The 21021-nt window shown below is 46.7% G+C and overlaps 1 protein-coding gene across 8 annotated transcripts in view; it reads left to right on the forward strand.

Moving 5' to 3' along the window:
* The first annotated feature begins 670 nt into the window (after positions 1 to 670).
* The window catches only part of GABA-B-R3 (gamma-aminobutyric acid type B receptor subunit 3), a 694297-nt gene continuing 673946 nt past the window's right edge, over positions 671 to 21021 (forward strand). For 6 of the 8 annotated variants that reach the window (XM_070535013.1, XM_070535017.1, XM_070535019.1 and 3 more), the window contains exon 1: positions 671 to 1017. The gene's annotated coding sequence lies outside the window, so the exon portion shown is untranslated. The remainder of the gene's footprint in view (positions 1018 to 21021) is intronic. The other 2 variants (XM_070535016.1, XM_070535021.1) reach the window with 2 other exon arrangements.

Below are 21021 nucleotides of genomic sequence, written 5' to 3' on the forward strand. Positions count from 1 at the left end.
CTCTGTCCCCGTTGCAGATCACTTTCAAGATAGGGCCCGCGCGGCCACGCCATACGCAGCAGCCGCTGGAGTAAAACGCTGGAGCAAACGAGCAACAGCCGCTGGAGTAAACGAGATTGAGCCACCATCGTTGGCTCAGCCTTGCACGCTTTAGCTCGTACATACAGCATACAGCGCGTGGCAACGATGTCATCACCCCTTTTCTTTGTACAGGACATCACGGCGACGACGACGGCATAAATTCACCTGAAGTGTCCGTTTAATTGCTAACGCAATAAAATGTGACTATCAAGCACGAGCTAACCAGTTTCAATACTTACTCATCTGGAAGTCCAATTGACCTTTTCAGAAACACGCAGCGCCGCTCGTTCCCATGGTGGCGTCTTTTGGGCGAGAGGGTGCGCCGGGCAGCTACCTTCAAGATGACTGTGAGGGCGTCGTGCGCTTTTATTTTACGAAGTTCTGACTTATCTCTCGTGGTTATTGGTTGGGAGCTGCTAGTGTGCATACTGCGGAACCTTCGGCAAAGCATTTCACGATTATTTTACTGCCTTAGCCATTCCGTAGAAAAAGAAGAAAGGTGGCGGGCGAAGGCGCTGTGCACCCGATGAAGTTGGTCACTGGAAAAAGTTTTAGAGTGTCGAATTTGTTTTGCGCGCGCCACCGCCTGCGGCGGCCGCCGGTGATTTGGTTACTCGTGTCACGTGACCTTTTGCTGTCATATCCCTTTCAAGTGCTTTCAGTAGGCATGTCGAACACGAAGCTGGCGGAACGCGGACGGTAAGCGTGCAGTTTGTCGCGGGCGTGAGCACTTTGTTTCTGGAGAACACAGGCGCCAGAAGTTGCTGTAGCATTATGCCTAGTTGCTGTGCCGTCGAAAATAGCAACCAAATAGAGTCCGGAAAGGCATTTTGCTGCATTCCGTGCGGAAAGGAAGACCGGAATCGACGTTCTCAGCGGCCGCACGGAATTGGCCGCAAAAACTTGACGCCCTCGAAGGACATGCGCTTGTGCTGGGTAAGTTTGTTCAGTAACTTACGCGCAGTTTGCTGGACAACTGTTGCTTTCAAGCGTTTGTATTCGCGTGTGACCGCTAAAGTTTACCTGTACGCTTAGCGCCCCTTGCTCTGCTTGGAGCTTTTGAAAACGATGGAGTCCGTACACGTGGTTTCGAGGGAGCTGTGCGGTTTGCGCGGCTCGCTGTGTTTCGCGCTGTTGAAAATCACGTAGTTCCCTACCTTTCAAGTACGCTCTTCGGCTCGCGCGGCTCGCTTTGCCTAGCGCTATTGAAAGCAACCTAGTACGGACTTTCCGGCAAGCTGTTTGGCTCGCTCTGCTTATGTAGCTACTGTTTCATTGTTTGCGCGGCGCTGTTGCAAACACGTAGTACATACCTGTCAAGTAAGCTGCAGTGTTTGATTCGCGCTGCTCGCCATGATTAGTGCTGTTGAAAACAATGCACATACATATATTTGGAGTAAGTATGTTACGCTGACAGTGGGGGCGAAATTGTTGAAAGATTTAGTGGACTACTGAGTGTTCATCCATTAGATACCTTGACGGCAGGTATGGCGAGATCTGCCAAATATTCGTAAAGAAAATACGGCTTAGATTGCGCATAAAATACTCATGATTTGCTCGTTGTAGACGTTAGGGTCATGTGTACATTGTCTCAAGAAAACATACCGCCAAGTAGTAGTTGCCTAACGATAGCCTTGCAACAGTAAACAGATGAGAATTGGTCCCCGGGAAACGACAACCAATGCGCGTGTCAGTACAGTCATACTTGGCATAGCTGCATACTTGGCATTAAAACAAACCGTGAAAGAAAAGGCGAGGGTGTTTTCATGTCATCCACAGCTTGTATCCATCTCACTCAAGCTCATCAAATAGCCACAGAGCAAAAAGAGTCGGTTCTCATGAATAATGCGTTTTAGGTGAGTCCCATGTCTATACACAAAATGTTGCTTCTGCATGTTTTCTATAAGTTGCCTGGCCCTGTTCTTTGTGGCTACCCACGCTTTAGATATAATAAATGGTGCCCTATGGCAGTTCGTTACTATGCTCATTTATTCTTTGTTTTGCCCTTTGACAAAATATACGATCATTTCATTCGTGATGATTTCGAGAAACCAAGATTCGATTGCGAAAAACCTTGAAGTAGAAGGCAGTACTTAGCATTTTTGCGCATCTGCCACACAAAAATCTCAGAAAGCCATCATTCCATAGACTCCATTTCTCGCCACAAAGAAGCACCATCTCGCACTCAGGCTATCGCCACCGACATCTGATAACCTGGGAGATTCAGTTGAGGCATCAAAAAGAACCATAAGCCAAGCAGCACCTGAAGTCCCAGAAGAGGCTAAAGGTACTCAGGGAGCACATAACTGCCTATGAGGGATTGCCAGCTCTGCTGTGATTGGGGAATCACCAATGGAATGCTTCACAGCAGGCACAGATACCTGTATCTTATTAAGCAGCTAAGCGCTAATTTACTGTATATTTGAAAACATGAATTGTAGACTGAAATCCTCTGTATTGTATTTATTTAACCTTCACCAAGCAAAGTGATAATGAGTATTGGCTATTGTAAAGTGCAGTCCAATGTAAAAGGGGCATTCGTAAGTGTGGTCTTCACTTTACCGGCACTCCAGCTACAAGTGGCGACTAAAGCTTTCGTATATTCACCTACAGTGTGAACGAAAGAGACAGGACAGTAAGTACAGGATTAGACGAGCACAGTGGCGAGCTGCTGCAGCGTTATGGGTATCTTTTCACACAGACTGGAATACATAGCGCAAAAAATGACACCGGGACAAGCAGGAACGCAGGGCGAGCGCTAACTTTCAACAATTGATGTATTGCAGCTGGTGAGTATATATATACTCACTGGGACGCCATTGAAATAGACACACTGAAGGGAAGGAGGAAAAACAGTCATGTGACTACTATGCCCAAAAATTCAAGCTCTTTCCTTGATAAAAGTATAGACGGCGTGCTAACGCACTCGTCACCTGCTCTGGCTATCTCAGCTGCTTCCACAATTTCTCTCGTAGTCTTATTCCTGTGGCGATAGACAACAACAGTTTGTTTTAAGAGCGGGAAGCATGGTGCCTTCGCGTCACATTTTCTACAATGAGCAGCCAGATGCCCATCTATTACGATGCTCTCCACTTTGTTACTTTGCTCCGCCAGACGCGCGTTTCAACACCTGCCCGTCTGGCCCACGTAGTACTTCCCACACGAAAGTGGGATAAGATCCCACTTTCGTGTGGGAAGTACTACGTGGGCCAAAATTGAATTGCCTTCCTCCATTTTTCGCACACGGCCAATGCCGCCGACACCAACTACACCGGCTTTTCTGCTACCCGAGCTCCTTACGCTGTCGCGTTAAAATGAGGTCACAGTGTCCACTTTTGCACACACAAGCGTTCATTTCTGAGTCATTCACAGGCGGTCATACAGGCTGGTGCATTTCAAGAAGTGCACCAGCACTTTTGTGGCCCTTGCACATAGCAGACGCACGAGGCCACGGTCCCAAAATCTTCTCTCTGAAAGGATGCTCGTCTAAATGCTCCAAAGCTGTCCGAGGGACTCCTGTCCTCTCGTCTTCGCATGTGTAGGTAGCAGTCACACAGGAGCTGTTTGGTCGTTTCTTCGACACTACATGTGCTACAGTTGGGACTGTCCACCATTCCAATTAGGAATGAGCAGGCGTTTGTGAAATAAACTCCTACTCGCAGGCGGTACAGTAGCGTTTCTTCCCGTCGGTTATAACCAAATAAATGTTGTAATATCATATGGGGGTCAATGACACATATGAGCCGGTTGGCGAACTCCATTGTGTTCTATTTCTTTAGAGTATAGGTAAGACCACTGAGGTGCCGCGCTGCATCTGTCCTCGACAATGGTATCGTGGTGCTTTCAGATTCATCATTTGCCTCAAGGACAGCTTTGTCGGCACTTTCATTGCCAGTAATGTTGCAGTGCCCAGGTAGCCACTGAAATACAATGTCGTGGCCTCTGTCCACCGCTTGATGGTAGCGTAATCGTATCTCTGCTACCAATTGTTCATGCGGGCTGCAGCGTAGAGCTGATAAGAGGGATATCAGGGATTCCTTTGAGTCACTGAATATATCCCAGTGATTTGGTGATTGTTGCTGCACATATAGCACTGCACTATGGAAAGCAGAAAGTTCGGATCCTGTCGATGTTGTGACATGGCTGATCTTGAACTGTTGCTTACAAAGTCTCAACAAAACCAGTTAACATGAGTAAATGTTAAAGGTGTTCGCTTAAGTGATTTGACCTTACGAAGCGCTAACTCGTCTTCGTAGACTTGTGCTGTGAGAATTAGCGAGTGTCTAATAAATATTGGATTCATAAAAAAAAGTGAATTCGGATTCACTATCTGCAGAGTATATAAATAAACTAATAAAATCCACGAAATACTATACCTGCATGAAAGGATACCGCATGACCTACAACCCGTAGCGAAAACTCTCGTGAGCTCTTCAGTTTTGGTTAATTGTTGCATCTCATGACCAAGTGCTTTCTCTCAAACCGCTTTATGGCGGTTGCGCATGTCATTTGACAGTACGCTTGAACGAACGTGTAAAAGCAAGCATGATCTGGCGTCATTAGCGCCAGAAGCTATGGGAGTGGCTATTAGGCATTTGCACTAGCTAGAAATACCTGAGGCAGCAGCAAAGCTACACTTCCTTGCTTTTTTTTCCCTTTTTATCCATCATGTGCAAAATCAAGCTGGCCTTCTATTGTGTCCGCATCACTGTTTTCCTTTTCCGTTTCCTTTCTAATGCAAATTAAAAATAAATAGGTTCACGAAGCGCCTGCGCTCTTATTGCAAATTTTATTTTCTTCCTATGTTCTTTTTGCAATAGTCTTTTCTCATGGATCGACCCACATGTGAGCAACGGTGGCAAACGCACATCTTCTGTGCTACGGGCGGCCCTTCTTCGTTCTCGCACGCACTTCATGACCAATACGCACGTTTTGTATTTTGTGCTTCGCTAGTGTTCACTTGACTCAATGGTCCCCCTTTACCCAATAACCAAACAACACGTATCCGTGGACAGGGCACGGCAATCCGTTTTCAAGTCTACGCGTGCCTCTTCAAGCGCTTCGTCTCCTCTACTTACCTTTACTTTCTATTTCTTTCAGGTGTCCTCATGTCTCCCACTTTTCTCCGATCGTTATGCGTTGCCCCGCGCTTCCTCTGCCATCCTTACATATTCTGCTTTCCCGATGCCCGACACATTCGCGGCAGCCCTGTTCGTCAGCTCTCTTGTTGACCACTCGCCGCGTTTGCGTGTCGCTCCCGCGGACTGATCCGATTTCGGCGGCCGCTGCTCACGCTAATGGTCTCCTATTTGGTCAGCTTTCGCCGCCGGCTTCTTTGCGGCCCTCTTGTTCTTTTGTCCTTGCTCACCACTTCGGCTGTTCGCGCTTCCAAAGAGGCCTGTTCGAGTGAAGTAAAAAGCTTTTCTTTCCCTGCACTCTACTCAACCTTTAACAGCGTCCGCAGCAGCAATAGCATACTCGGCTCGATTTTTAGGAAACATAGCACAGGTCTTATGTCAAGCTTATTTTCCTATTTTACGTAAGTTTTCAGATGCGATCAGATTTCAGTTTTCTTCCGACTGCCATTCGCTGTGAACTGCAAATGCACGGACTTTCCTTGAAACTTTTTTCTTGTTCAGTCTCACGAAAGCCGCCGACGTGCTTAAAACGCCGTGCGCTTGCTTTCTGTCTAAGGTGAGCGTCTAATGCACGTTGGGCGTTATCTTCCCTTGCTCCGTTGGTCTTCCCACTGAATCACGCTACGACTTCTACAGAACCAGTGTGAACTCAGAATTCTGAGTCCATGAAAAAGTGGCGTGTTGCATGACTGACGATTCTCTTACGTTCGTAGGCAGTGGTGTCGCATGACCAAGGCCATGAAAACCAGGCATATTTTTTTGCGAAATTATGCCTGCAAGATATGTGTGTTGTGGGATTTTTCTCACTGACACCACTATTGCGTAAAAATTCTAGTTGGTGGAATGATTCAGTAGTAACGGCGGATGGCTAGCCTAAGGCCCGCTATCCACTGAAGCATGCAGAGTCCAGCACGCTTCTTTTAGATGGCTCGCTGTGTGTGCTTGATAGTGACTATTTATTGCTGCCATATGTTTAAAACAGCTTGAGCATTCCGTTTTCCTCCACCAGTATAGATCGGCATCGGGGAAGCATTGAACAACTTGGAATATCCTGCTGTAAACCAAAACAGCAGTGTTTAATTTTACTTTATTATAAACTCCGTCGTAGGCCGTTGTAAAGGTACTACGAGTGTCAGTTAATTACCGAGTGCGCGTAGCTTACTTCTTTTTCCCTTCAAAAAGAAAATTCTGGGCAGTCTAAAGCAATTCAAAGTTTCTGTGCAGCTTTGTCGGAATTGCATTGGGAGAACAATTTTTGTGAATGATATCGTCGTTTAGAGATCAACTTTTGAAATTGGTGACTTTATTTGTTTGGGGGGATTGATTTATTCAGATCAAGATATTTTGCAGCTGTTGTCACCGGCTTCTCTGCAAACATTTTCCGATGATCAAAAAATGATAACATAAAGGGATATGAAAAGCGATATGAAATCTGCAAGTAAATACAGGTCAGTCAATCAAGTCAATGGAATGCTACAATATAAATAAACAAATACGTAATAAAATACTTGGCACAACACAGAAACAATACTGCTTCTAGCAAAGAAGGTCACTAAGGCTCTTAGAGCGGATCGTGGTAACGACGATAACCCCATGGCCTAAGCAACTTTCCTCTGCAGTAGGTACAACCATCCAGATAATTCGCTAGCATCCTCGAAAAAAATCTTTGCTGTTCAAACTTGGAACGTGTTATATGTTATCCCATGAACAGCCGCGCGTGTGACAAGGCATAGCTGAACGACGCATGCGATATATAAAGCTACGTGCATACGCCACCATCCAACCTGACACGTTCAATCAGTCTGCGTCACGGCCAGCAGCTGCAGAGAAGTTGAAAGCTGTAGGAAGGGGTCAAGTTTACGAAGAAATCGGTTCATAGAATTGGCCTGAAATTGAAGACCGGCTGTTCTTCCATTTGATACCTATCGAATCAAGCTCATGATGCCAACATTAGAATAAAACTATTTTTTAAATGTTAGCAATTTACGAGGGCTCTTAATATCAGCCCTCGTGGACCGACTTAGTGCAACAGGAGTGGAAGGATGCGCATCTCTACCCAGTTTGTCTTCATTGTTCCTACGACACCGAGAGAAAGAAAGAGAGAAACGAGATAAGAAAAGCAGGTAGGTGGTGATGATGATGAATACAGTGTTTTGTTTTACAGCGCCAAGCCAAGAAAAGCAGGTAGGTTAAACGGAAGAGGTTCGTCTTGGATCTGGACTACCCCGACCCGAGAGAACAGTACTTTGTCGAGTGTAGCTCGGCGTCGTTCCAACGAAATCCATTGCCTTCAGCGTATGAAGGGATGATAGTGCTGCTTGTGACCACCTAGTCAGCTAGGCAACTATCTAACTTGTTCTTTGCCACTGCCCTCGATACAGCGCGCACAGGCAGCAACTCATGACTGCGTTGACCCGTCTTGATGACTGGCCACATTCAGAGCAGACAATTTTAGACCGCCGGCCCACAAAGTCATTACACTCCAAGTCGGTCAATTACACTCTTGAAGTTTTTACTTTTGAGTGGTCTATTTGAAAGACTGTAGTTCTCCCAGACGTTCCCCTACTCCTACTGCGACACGAATATTCCCAGGAATGCATTGCACTTTCGTTTGATTCTATGCACGACGATACAGTTGCAGCCATTTTCGGTAACATCTCGTAAATCATCATTCCGTTTTGATCACGAGGACAAAAGTGCAGCAAGCATTGAAGAGCCAACTTTGAGTCGGTGAGAATACACCATACAGAAGGTTGCTTCTGTGCTTCAATAAAGTCAGCAGCTAATGCTTCCATTGATGATGTTCTATGGGAAATACTGCAACTTTGACGTATGTCGAGTCATGGAATTACAAAAGCGGATGTTTATTTTGAAGTTGTTGAACCGTCAGTATTATTGCATATTCTGCTATTGTGATAGTCATTTAGGTGAAACAGAGCTTACATTTTAGCAAACATGGTACTAACAGTATTCTTCCTGTCCAGTCCAACAATGCCGGAATCAATCTTCAGTGGAGGATAAATTCATTATGGATGACGTGAAATAGCATTATCTTGGAAGGGTTAGTTATAGATTACCATCACAAATGTTCGAAACTAATAGTCCCACTCCCGCTCACTGCCTAGGGACCAAGCAAATACCAACTGTGCCCACTGAAACAAGCTCAGCTTCATTGCTTACCTGCTCAGATTTCTCGACGGGAAGACGTGGGACAGATTAGTAAGATCCGTGCTTCTGTTAAACAGCGCGTTAGGGGTCACGCGGCGGCCGGCGAACCGGGCACGAAATGTGGCGGTTTCCGTCCAGTTTATGTTCAGTTCAGTTCAGTTTATGTGCAAGCACTTGCAGAAATGTTCAGCTCGTCGTAGTCCGGATGACTTGCCGCAGTCGTGGCGATGATTACTTCCAGGAAATGTGTAGGTTGACGGTCGCTGTGAGGTGAAAAAGCCGGAGCTCATTTGAGGCACGTGTATATCGCTTGGCCCCCTTCCCCCCGTTGTAGACCATTTGGCGGACGCCGTAGGGACGCGTTGCCGCTGCTCGTGTGTTTTTAAAGCAATGTGTGACATGGCTAAAGGGCGCGCCCACACGGACCTCATCTTCAAGGCGATCTGCGATGTTTGCAGAGTGCGCATAGTGCCCGTAGGTTCGTATGGGCTGTGCTTTCGGTATTGCGTTCGCGCTGAAGCGAGACATGCATGAAGGTCAATTTACTTGCTCCTGCCGCGATTCCTCACTCCTGAATTTTCAAAGCGAGTTTCAGCGCTCACGTAGCGAGATGGTGTTCATGTTTACCTGTGCGCCCATGATACCGTGCTGGTTAATTTAGTTAAAACACAGTAATGGGCTAGTTGGTTTGAATTCTTGATGGAATGTGTAAGCACGACTGAAAAAGGACGTACAAAGAAGCAGACACACAAAGACCACTGCCTCTGTTTGTCTGTTTCCGTCTACGTCATCGTTGACTCACGCTTACATATTCTATCATTGTTAATTTAGTTAGTAAGTGAATGTCTAAAAGTTTGTACGGTCGATAAAACTACTCACCTTACTTCGTACAGCAATCTACTAATTTGCTATAGCGATCGCGACTTCGACTTTCGGACAGCACTGCGAATTTTTTCACCTCTCGCTATTTGGCGTCTTTACAACCACTATATCCTCTCACCCAGTGCAGGATAGCAAACCGGAAACTCACCTCTGGTTAACCTCCCTGCCTTTCCTCTCTCTCTTTCTCTTTCGGTATCTCTATGTGATGCCTCAACTCTAAAAACGGATTAGGGAGTTTTACGTACCAAAATCACGATCTGATTATGAGGCACGCCGCATTGGGGGAATCGGGTTAATTTTGGGGGCTTGGGGTTCCTTAACGTGCCCCTAAATCTAAGCATATGGGTGTTCTTGCCTTTCGCCTCGATCAAAATGCGGCCGCCGTCACCTCGATTTGGTTCCGCAACCTCGTGCTTAGAAGGGCAACACCAAAGCCGCGAAGCAACCAAGGCGGTTGATGCCTCACTTCTGCAGGCCGGTGTCTGCCAGCTAAAGGGACCTAGTGAATAGAGCTCATGATTAGGTCCTCTTTACGAAGGGGTGGTTCCACATATATTGTTAACATGCAGCGTGACAATATGATAAAGGAGTGGGCGCACGAAATGCCTAGCCGTGGGTCCGCGAAGTCAAGTCTCGATGTGCGCAGTCGCGTAGTCCGAGGTGCAGATGCGCAAATTGCCTAGCTGTAGCCTCAAGGATTCGACGTTCGATGTGCTTAGCCGCGCATTCGGAGGTGCCGACGCATGAAGCAGCCGACTACGGGTCCTAGGATTCGACGCTCGATGTGCTTAGCCGCGCAGTCCGAGGTGCCGACGCATGAAACACCCGGCTGCGGGTCCGAGGAATCGACGCTCTGTTTTTAGTCGCCTCGTCCGAGAGGCAGATGCGTAAAATGCCTAAATGAGGGCTCAAAAGTCGATGCTGGATGTGCTTATTCGCCCAATCCTAGGTGCTGACGCGTGAAACGCCATGCCGCAGATCCGAGGAATCAACGCTCGATGTGCTTAGTCGCATAGTCGGAGATGCCGACCCATGAAACATCCAGCCACGTTGTGGCGTCATCGTCACCCAGGCTACATGTGCTCAAGCGAGTCGCTGGCATACGCTGGGGCAACCACCCGACGTCGATGCTACGACTACATACAGCGTTGGTTACCAGTCGATTCCTGTATCAGCTACCTCTGATGTCACCCTCAGACAGCCAATACGAGCGCTTAGAAGCCATCCACAGAAAAGGTATCCGACTTTGCCTTGGAGTCCCTCAGCCAGCGTCAAACAAGAAAGTGCTCTACGAAGCTGAGTCACACCCTCTACGACTTCAGGCTTCCCAGGCTCTGATGATCCAGCTCCTACGATTGAGTGAGTCTACGCCCGGTAGAGCCCTCTTAAGACGTATAGGTAACAGGCCGCGCTCACACTTTTATGCAGCATTGACCACGCTTCGCGTATTAGGATTGCGCTGCTCGAGACAGAGGGAAAGGATAGAACCACCCTGGACATTCGAGGACATCACATGCAACTTAAGTGTACCACGATTGCAATCAAAGAGCTGCATTGCATCTGCAGAAGCCAAGTCATTAGTCCTGGAACACCTGAACACGATTTACCCGAATCACCTACAAGTATAAACAGATGGCTCTGTCAAGGCAGAGGAAGACCGCTGTGTAGCTGCATTCTATATTCCCTCTCTAAGATATACGTGGTCTGGCCGTCTGGACTGCATAGCCTCGTCGACAGTTGTGGAAGGCGTAGCAATAGCTTCTGCTCTGCGCAAACTAAAGACTTTGCCTCCGCAGAATGTGGTTGTCCTTACGGACTCAAAGGCCGCGTTACAACAAATATACCGTGGTTTGCCATCCCTCAAGTTCCCACGCAAATCACTAGCCATCGTGAAAGAACTCAACAACAAAGGCTTCACAGTAAAGTTTCAGTGGATTCCTTCCCACATTGGCATCTCAGGAAACGAAAAAGCTGATGCGCTTGCATACGCAGCACTCTATCACCCTCCCAAAATCAAGGCTCCAAAGAGTAATCAAGTGCAAAAATCTGACATTCGAAATCACTTTGCGTCGCTTTGGGTTCCACCGCATATGCCCTGCGTAACCAAGAGATTGCACCGAAAGGAAGCCACACTTCTATATCGAATAAGGACAGGATCGGCTAATACACCGGCCTGGTTATTTAAAACGGGGCGAATCAATTCTCCGAACTGTACGGCATGCAATGATACAGGAGACATTGAGCACTTCTTGTGGTCCTGCCAGTAATTCCAAGATGAAAGAGACACTCTCCTGAAAAATCTGCAAAACAAGGACCTTCCGCATGCGCGCCTGCAAGACCTTATATTTCCCGAGGGATCAGTTATAGCCCGCAAAGAAACTTCACGTCTCCTCATCGATTTCTTAAGAGAGACCGGTTTGATGGACATATGGTGAAACCCTTCAGCGGTATTGTGCGAGACGCTCGGGCGGAGCAATTGCCGGCCTTGTTCGCCAGGCTAAACCCGCCTGTTGCTACAATTCACCACCACCACCACCTCATCCAGCCATGGGTCTGAGGAATCGATGGTCGATGTGCTTAGTCGCATAGTCCGAGGTACCGATCGCAAAATTCCCATCTGAGGGCTCCAAGAGCCGACACTTGATGTGCTTGGCCACGCAGTCCGAGGTGCCGACGCATGGAACACTCGGCCGCGGGTCTGAGCAATCGACGCTCGATATGCTTAGTCGCGCAGTTTGAGCTGTCGACGTGTGGAACATCCGGCGGGGCTCCGAGGATTCGACGCTTGATGTGCTTAGTCGCGTAGTCCGAGGTTCCGATGCGCGAAACACCTAAATGTGGGCTCGAGGAGTCGACACTCGATGTGCTTAGTCACGCAGTTGGAGGCGCCGACTGCGCGAAATGCTTGGCCATGGGTCCAAGGATTGCGTGTTCGATGTACTTGGTCGCGAACTCGTAACCACCGATGCTGAAAGGCTTAGCCGCATGTCCGAGGATTATACGCGCGAAGTCCGCGTCGCCGATGCCCGAAATGCTTACGCGCGTGTCTGGGGCGACCACAAAGGGAGGGACAGCCCACGCTACTGCAATGTACGCTTAGCACCCCTATAGACACTCGTCCTGATTATGGAGAGTGTCGAGAGATCGAGAGTTGCGAAGAGCTGACAAACCCTGCGGAGCGAGCGCCGGAGTAATGCTAACCTTGCTAGAGTCACGGGGTGGGCGCGGCCAATCGGAGACCCCGGAAGAACCTTTAACCCACCTGTTCGCTTGTTCACGTATGGAGGAGATAGCTGAAGCGGCAAGCTTGAAGACGGAGAACTGCGCTTTCCGATGAGAAGATGGCATTGCTCGGTGGCGCCGTTCTAAACATGTGGCTTGAAAAGTGGTGTTCTTTCGTGATTTGCACGAAATTTTTGACGATCTTGGCTAACACAACGAATTTTTAGGGCACTTTTGTTTGGTTTTCGAAATCAAGTACAGAAAGTGTTGTTCAAAATGAAATGTGATTTTCTAAAAATCCATCTTTTTGCCGTGTTTCTCGATGGGGAAGCCGCGTCCCCGCTTAAGAAAAAATAAAAATTTATCTAATCCACACTATTATTTCTGCGCATTTACGCATATATAGGTACCTTTTGAATATTAAATTGCTATTTTTATTCTTGAAATTGTGTTTTTAAACGACCACATGGTTTTCTCCCTAATACAATTTGCCATAATCGCTGAGCTCTTGTCGAGTTCCCTGTTGTGGTTGGACGCAATTATTTGAGGAAGAAGCAAGCAAGCAAGGATGGTGGTCTTCACTGTGGGAATATGCTTCTGTTGCAGTAAATGAATTCAGAGCTGAATGAATTGTTTAAATCTGCAGTCTTTCTTTTTTGAAAGCTTTCCTTCTTTGCAGAATTATAGTGCTTGTTTTGTTAATTGTTGCAGTGTAACTTGCTCTCAATTTTTGGGAAAGTATGCGCACCTCATTTTCATGTTCGTTCAGCGAAAGAAGCGTCATTACTCCATGTAGTCTGTTACATCTTCATGCCATCGTTATAGTGTTGTGTAAACGGGCTTCCGAACTTTTTCCTATCGCTAACTTGCTTAGAAGTTTCTTGAGAAAAAATACATCCCACCAGGTGTGGTATGGCGTTGTGATGCTGAGCACAAGGCCGAAGTGTAGTTTCCCGGCTGCAGCAGCCATGTTCCTACGTGTTCGGGACGAAAGAAAGAAAGAAATAAATAAATAAATAAATAAATAAATAAATAAATAAATAAATAAATAAATAAATAAAGAAAGAAAGAAAGAAAGAAAGAAAGAAAGAAAGAAAGAAAGAAAGAAAGAAAGAAAGAAAGAAAGAAAGAAAGAAAGAAAGAAAGAAAGAAAGAAAGAAAGAAAGAAAGAAAGAAAGAAAGAAAGAAAGAAAGAAAGAAAGAAAGAAAGAAAGAAAGAAAGAAAGAAAGAAAGAAAGAAAGAAAGAAAGAAAGAAAGAAAGAAAGAAAGAAAGAAAGAAAGAAAGAAAGAAAGAAAGAAAGAAAGAAAGAAAGAAAGAAAGAAAGAAAGAAAGAAACGCTACAAAATCCCAGAGGGCCAAATTAATCTAGAGCCCTGCACCACGGCGTCCCTCATAGATTGCCACGCAGGTTCGGGTCATTAAATCTCAGTTTAATGTAATTTAAGCACGTCCCATTTTCACGTCTGTATTTTCAAATTTATTTCATCTGACAACGAAAGACTATGAGTAGGTCCTCTTTGTAGAGATGTCTTCGTTGCGATGCAAACACTTCCGAAATGTCGCTGCAATGCGGACAGCTGAACCACATATTTTACCACGATTAATACTCAGGTTTAGGTTGGGCCATGGCGTTAGTGGGAGAGTATGCGAAAAGCATGAGCCGGCATGCGTTGCTTGTGATTGGCCGTGGTTTGGCCCCTCTCCACACCGTTCCCTATATTTTTTTTTTAATTTTTGCCCCTTCTTTAACTTTTGCCCACCTTCCCGCTGCTTCGTGCATGCAACCACGAGCAGGCAGGTTTAGGCAACGGTCTTCCCAGCAGTACGGCCATGTTTTCTATGCGTGTGCGCGAGCCAGCGCGTTAGCCAGTTTTCCTTCGGCGATATGTTTCGCGGATTTTTCGTGTTGTCAGCTGGGCGCAACCATGGCCCCTCCCACTGTTTGTTTTCTCCAGCGCGCGGCGCGGCGTTCCTTCCTCGAAAATAATTAGATTGCGACGGCATCGCTGTTTCTGGCGCGGTGCACTGTGCCGTACCGCTCAAGAGACGACCGTGCGCGCGGCAAAAGTAATTACTCGCGCAAACATGGATCCCGTTTACCTGGTCAATTCTCTCTTCGCTTTTGCTGCCTACCTTCCCGCGATGCGTGTCTTTTTCTTTTCCTGTCCTCCTCTCCATTTTGCGACTGTGGCTATACAGAGAAAACCGACAGAAATAATTTCGCTCCCACCTGCTGCTACGCTGTTTCTTTTTTTTTCCCCGCGTCTTTCATTCTACTTCTGAAGTGGCTGGAGCCGATGTTTTATTTTTCTGTTAAAAATTTCTAAAGCCACAAAGTTTCTCTGGCCTACGTAGCCAATGTTTCGTTTCAGGTTCTTTCGTTTTTCAAGGTTTAGGTGCTTGAATTCCGGGCCTACTTACCCATAGTCGTTTTCCGTGCCAGTGTTCATGGTCTTCCTGAGCTCTTTAAACAATGCTACAGGCTCCTGAGCCTTTTTTCCGTGTTTGGTTTTGTTACCTGTGGATGGCCATAGAATTGGATTCGATGCCAAAAGGAGCCCTAAAGGCAATAATGCAAATTACAGCAGAGGAAAAGGTCTTGTATTCCCAAACCCTCTTGCGCTACAATCGTTCGTAAGTAAAAATTTCAGCCGATTATACTGGGCAAATTGTTAGCAAAGGAGAATGGCCAATGGCAAAAAGCACTTAGGAAGGGAAAGCTTCGTGATTCCAGCTCAAAAATTTCTGGCTTTCAGAAGTAGTCAGTGAGCCGAGTTGGAAAGCACTGGTGATAGAGAATTTATTTTATCGTTCAGCAACAATTTCAATAATTTGTAGAAAGCACAATCAACAATTATTCTGCTCACATGTTTTATGCGTGCCGTGTTTGTTTCGGGGCTGGGCTAGCAGCGCTTGTCTCGGCGGCTATTTTATGCTATGGCTGAGCGTCACTGCACATCGAGTTTGAAGAGGATGGTAACCTTGTGGTGGAGTCGAAAAACAGTGGCATTGAAATTGGTATGGTGCCGACGCGGAACCCCGTTTTGGATGAAACAAAAACTCCCAAACTCATCGCGAAATCCCAAACTCATCGAGAAAGCTCCGCAACTCGATGCCCGCGGAAATCCGGTACACATTGAAGACGGCACCTGCCACGAGTAATGAACATACGCAACGCAATGCTTGAAATGCCAGATAGTGAATACACCCATATTTCGCGGTTCGAAGAATCAAACTTGCGACTAATCATGGTTATTTGATTGTTCAGGTGACTCAGGCCATGTTCGTACGCGTCGCTATCCGGCCATGTGAAACACTAGCTTTCTGTCTTAGAGTAGCTTAGGGTAGCTCTCTGTCCGGCTAAAGCGGGACATTTGCAGCTCGATCAGCTGAGAAGGTAACATCAGAACCATGAAACGGTTAACTTGCGACGCTCCGTGTTGCGGAGCTGCTGTCAGCTTGAGAAATGGCGGGCTGCAGGATTCTGAGTTGGTGCTACGTGTTAGAGCCTTATACACTATGACCCGCCGTCGTGGCGTAATGGCTTTGCCGTTGCCCTGCTAAGCACGAGGGCGCGGAATCGCGGCAGCCACAATTCCATGAGGGCGAAAATTTTAAAAAAATGCCCGCATACCTTGGAGTGTGCATTTCATTGAAGCGCTTTTTGATAGAAGAAGGATTCCCTTTAATGGATATTTCGCAACTTTGTTAAAGGAGTGGCTAGACATTTGAAGAATTGCTGCAGTGAGGATAGTGTTATGCGGACTTCGTCGATTACTTCACTGGTGAAGCCGTGGCACTGTAGGATTGAGGAAATGCAGGACCTCCTGCTCAGCGTTCCTGACTGTAAATCTTAATTGCCGACTTTCAAATCGGCTGGCACTAACGAGGAACAAAAGAAAAGAAGATTGTAAAATTAAATAAGACAACGATGAATGACTAGCTGAGATTCCGTTCATTATAGAAACCTGAACACCGGAAACTGGGCTCTGCCCCATAGAATAATAATAATAATAATAATAATAATAATAATAATAATAATAATAATAATAATAATAATAATAATAATCAAATTAAGGTTGCGTACGTTGGCAATCACAATTTCCTTTTTCTTTGCTTAATTTGACGCACACTGGCCGGAGAGTGGGGCACACACGCCCCCAGCCGGGCGCCGAGGGATTAAGAGCGCTGGAGAGGTCAGACACAAAAGGGTCCTGCTGATGGGACTGGCTCTGGCGGGGCGGCGACAAGCACCGTGCCCGGCAGACGAGCGGGCTGCCCCAGGGGAGAGGACAGAGGGCGACCCGCAGTCTGGAGACGAGTGACGTCGTAAACCCCGTCCGCGACAGCCATCAAATCGCAGGAAGGGCAAGGCACGCGTAAAAGAACACACACACGAAGAAAAAAAAAACAATGAATTGCAGCTTGCGTTCGGAGAAAAGCAACCGCCGCTCACCACGGCCGTTTGTACGTATATACATCTGCACAAACACGACGTCCCGTAACAGAAACGTCGTCTTCAAATCAACCGAGCTAACGCAGAGACACTTGTGTGCTTCGACCCGGCGCTTTGTTCCGGTTGCTTTTATTATTCCTGCCTTGAGGCTTGCTTTGGGAGTGGAGAAAGCAGCTCTTCCTCGGCTGTCGCCAAGAGCAGGAGGAAAAGACGAGCGAGCAGCGTTGGCCTCCAGAAGGCGCTGGCTTCTCTGCGGAACCGGTGCGCTGCGCCGGACAGCAGCGCGGGTGTGACACGAACACGAACCATTTTTACAAGCCTAGTTGCCAGCGCTTCGGGTTCACTCGACTTGATCCGCGAAGATCCACTTTAGAGGACGCCAGTACCGCGGACAAGAGGGCCCCCGAGGATGAGCGCAAAAGAAACAGCATCCAATATTGCCGGCTTTTGCCAGTTCTTTACTCGCAGGCTTTCCGTTCCTGTTGCATTGTCATTCGGCGCGCATTTGTTTGCTTATGTGCAAGCGCGGGGATTTCGTATAAAGCTTACTTTGGATACACACGACACGACAATGCACTATATTGTTGTCGTATTTTATTTGTCTCTATATAGGTGGCTTTTTCGCGATCGCTCTCACCTTAATCTTTGGCCGGGACAATTTTCATGCATGATATTTCCACAGTTTGGACTTGTTTCACGACTTTTCCTTTTGCTAGTATTTTTACTTTTCTTTTTGAAGCGTTCCAAATTATTTTCTATTTTTCTGTATGGACTAAGGAAGATCTTTTTTTTCTTTGACATGCCGAAATGCGGAAATTTCAGCCAGTTTATTTTCTTCGCCATAGCCAATTGCTTTCAAGAGCATTATCCTGGATCGCCGCATTTCTTTTTGTTTTTTCTTTCCTCTGCCATGAGAATGTTAGTAGACTGCTGAAGAACGCATTTAAGACTTTGTTTTTTGTCAGCTAATCGTATTTCTTTTTTTTTCGTGCTTCAAGCAGGTTTTATTACCAGAACAGAGATTTAGCAAGAAACCGATTTTTCGCACTACGTCAACGGTCTGGGCAACAAGCCCGAAACCGCAGCGTGGCTCTCAAAGGACTGTCGCTGAACGATGTTTCTTATCACGCTATTGCTTTATACATTTTGCATGTGCTGCCTTTGCGCGTATCCCTCTTCCTTGGTTATCTTTGATGTCTTTTTGGGGAAATTTTATCAGGGGCCGTGCTTCATTGGTCTCTTGCTGCTCTTTGCTGCCATCTATGTCTTGTTTGCGAAAGGGCTAGGTGCGTTTAAGAGCTGAAAGCAGCTTCTGTAGGCAGCGTTCACTGCGTGGCTGTCTGACGGATCGCTCTGCAAACCTCCTTCTTTGTACAGGGCGGGCGATAGGGAGAAAAGAAAGGAGTCGTAGCAATAACATATCCGCCGGTTAAAAGTATTCTGAACAACGTGTGACGGCGGGGTGATCGCTCGCTTGCGCGTTCTGTCCCGTGCACTCATTAAATACCGCTGCTTCAATTTTTTGAGTTTGAGTATTTAGGTGTGAGAACATTTGCGGGTACGAATACTTATGCATAGCCACGATGTGATTTTTGTTTACAGAAAGTCCGTGGTGTCGACGTTTGGTCAGTAGTTTTCATACACGTATATGTATACGTTGTTAAATGCCTGTATGTTCGGGGAACGCTTCTGTGCGTCTGCTTTCTTCTCAGCCTCCGTCTGTTAGCGCTTAGTTCTCGGGTGAACGTATACCAGCGTGATGACATTTGAGTCCTCCTACACTTATCCGACTTTTTCATTGTTGAGTCGTCGCTATATATGTCTCCAACTTGGATTTACCCGGGTGGTATGATATGATTTCAGATCGTGTGATTTTAGCGCACGTCTAATTGTTGTAATTTCTTTCTACAGTCGTCCTGAGGTGACAGGTAGGCTGACGAAGCGCGGGGCAAGATATTACATGATTTGCCCAAAAACTTACGGGAATACCATCGCGCTTTATGGTGCTAATTGTAATACTATACGATGCCGGATAACGTAAAATAAGGCCTATTGCCAATTCTTCAGCCATCTTGCACCGTCAAACCCCAAATGCAGGAAAAAATGAATAAATCAAGAGAGAGAGAGAGAGAGAAAGTAAAATAAAGAGGAAGGACATGGACGATAATTATAAACTTAATTCCAGTTGGTTTACCCTGAGCCGTGGGAGGGAATGTATTGATTACAATGAGAAAGCAGAAAAAGAAAGCACCTATAAGGCATATAAGCGATACAACACGGAACAGTGATAGTTAAACACAAAGGATTTCGCCCATATATTGTCTGGATTGATGATTTGTTTTCTTAATGTGGTTGGGGGGGAGGGGGGGGGGTTATTGACGAGGGTTGCTTCTTTCGCGAAGATTACGAGGTCGAGAGGATGAGGAACGGAACAGGGGGTTTATTTACATTGGAAAGACAAACTTATTTACATTGAACAAGGGGTACTCGTACTAGCCGTAGTACGGAGCGCAGTACATTGTTCGCGTAGCATGAGCTACAGGTCAGAGGCTAAATCTTTCTGGCGAGCGCACATCAGAGCACACCAGCACACACTTCAGCAGTCCGCTTAAAACCCTATGGTCCTCCCTAGATCCCTAGGTTAGTGAAATCTGCGGAACACCTTCCTCTAGCTAGGGTGTGCATAGTGCGAGGCGAGGGTGCGCATAAGCAATCCGGCACCTTTGTTCCTTGAGCACAATCGCAGAAGTACCCCCGGGCACACACGTCTCACTGCCCCAGAGAAAGGAAGGGCACGCGTTAACAGCTAGGCTCACGCTTGTCTCAGTTGACGCGTCTCAGCTCGTGGAATGGCCCAGCAATTAGCTGGTCCTTGGGCCGATTTGTTTGGGCGGCCAGCAGCGGCCATAACGAAACTGCAGAACGCACTTTCCAGGGAGTCTCTTTGTCCCAACATCATGGTCGGCGGCCCGTTGTCATCCATCAACCACACTGTCTTTCGTCAAACGCGTCCCACCATGGTGTTACCACTTGTCTGACTTATGGAATCTACTGTTAACTTCACAAAGCTTAAGCGATTCATCTCAGGAAATCGAAGAAAGGCTCGAAAGTCACTGCTCCCGCTGGACGATCGTAACAATACCCACATAAAATTTAAAAAGACCTCTAGCGACTTAAAACTTACGTACCCTTAATGGAACGGAAAATGACAGTATAACTTCAGCGTTAGATCATGAACATAGAGAAATTGTGTTATTACTGATTTGAGCGTCAATCATGAACTTGTACAGGCCGCCAGTGTACACTGTATGCTACAGACTTTCCGCCTACCGCTTCCAACACCTGAAGCATTCTCGCTGCTTTTTCTCCGTTCTGTTCTTCGACATAACCTTATGCGGGAGCTCCCGAGGCACCGCGGACGTGTCTTTTTTGTCTTAGTTAGTTCAAGTACTTCTTGGCACTTTCACTAAGCCAGACCAATGGCCTGGCTTAGACATTCACTTTTATCCAGGGCAGCATGCTTGCTGTGTATTTTGCATCCCATCACTCAAACTGCAGTCTCAATTTGCGTTTTACGCCTTAAAATACCTTTCAAGAGCCGAAGGAGTGGTGGTGGGGAACAGTTCTAACCTAGCCATTGAAGCCGGCAATTTCTCCGCCTGAGCGTCTTTCACTGCCAAAAGACTACGTCACAAGAACTGCCACCTTCGCAAACAAATATTCATAATAAAATTATCTCTTTCTGTCATTCGGATATGCCCAACGTCGTTTCCAAGGTAAATTCAGGCTATTGTACGTTGGTACGTTACGCGTGTGGGCTTGCGGTAAAGAAGATATTGTCACGTGGTGGTGACGTTAAGAACACAGTAGCAATACTGTGATAGACAAAACTAACTTTTATTGGGCGAACCTGTGCCCACAAAACAGGCTACACTTATAGCACAACGATAGCGGCGAACACGGTCGGCGATCGTCGAAAATCTGATCAGCGGTTCAAGCGCGTCGGCTTTTATACACAATCGTCGAATGTTCCAGACTAGTCGTTGGGACCCGCGTGCCTTCCATAAAGTTC

The sequence above is a fragment of the Dermacentor albipictus genome, chromosome 3 (assembly GCF_038994185.2).
Source record: "Dermacentor albipictus isolate Rhodes 1998 colony chromosome 3, USDA_Dalb.pri_finalv2, whole genome shotgun sequence".
Lineage (NCBI taxonomy): Eukaryota > Metazoa > Arthropoda > Arachnida > Ixodida > Ixodidae > Dermacentor > Dermacentor albipictus.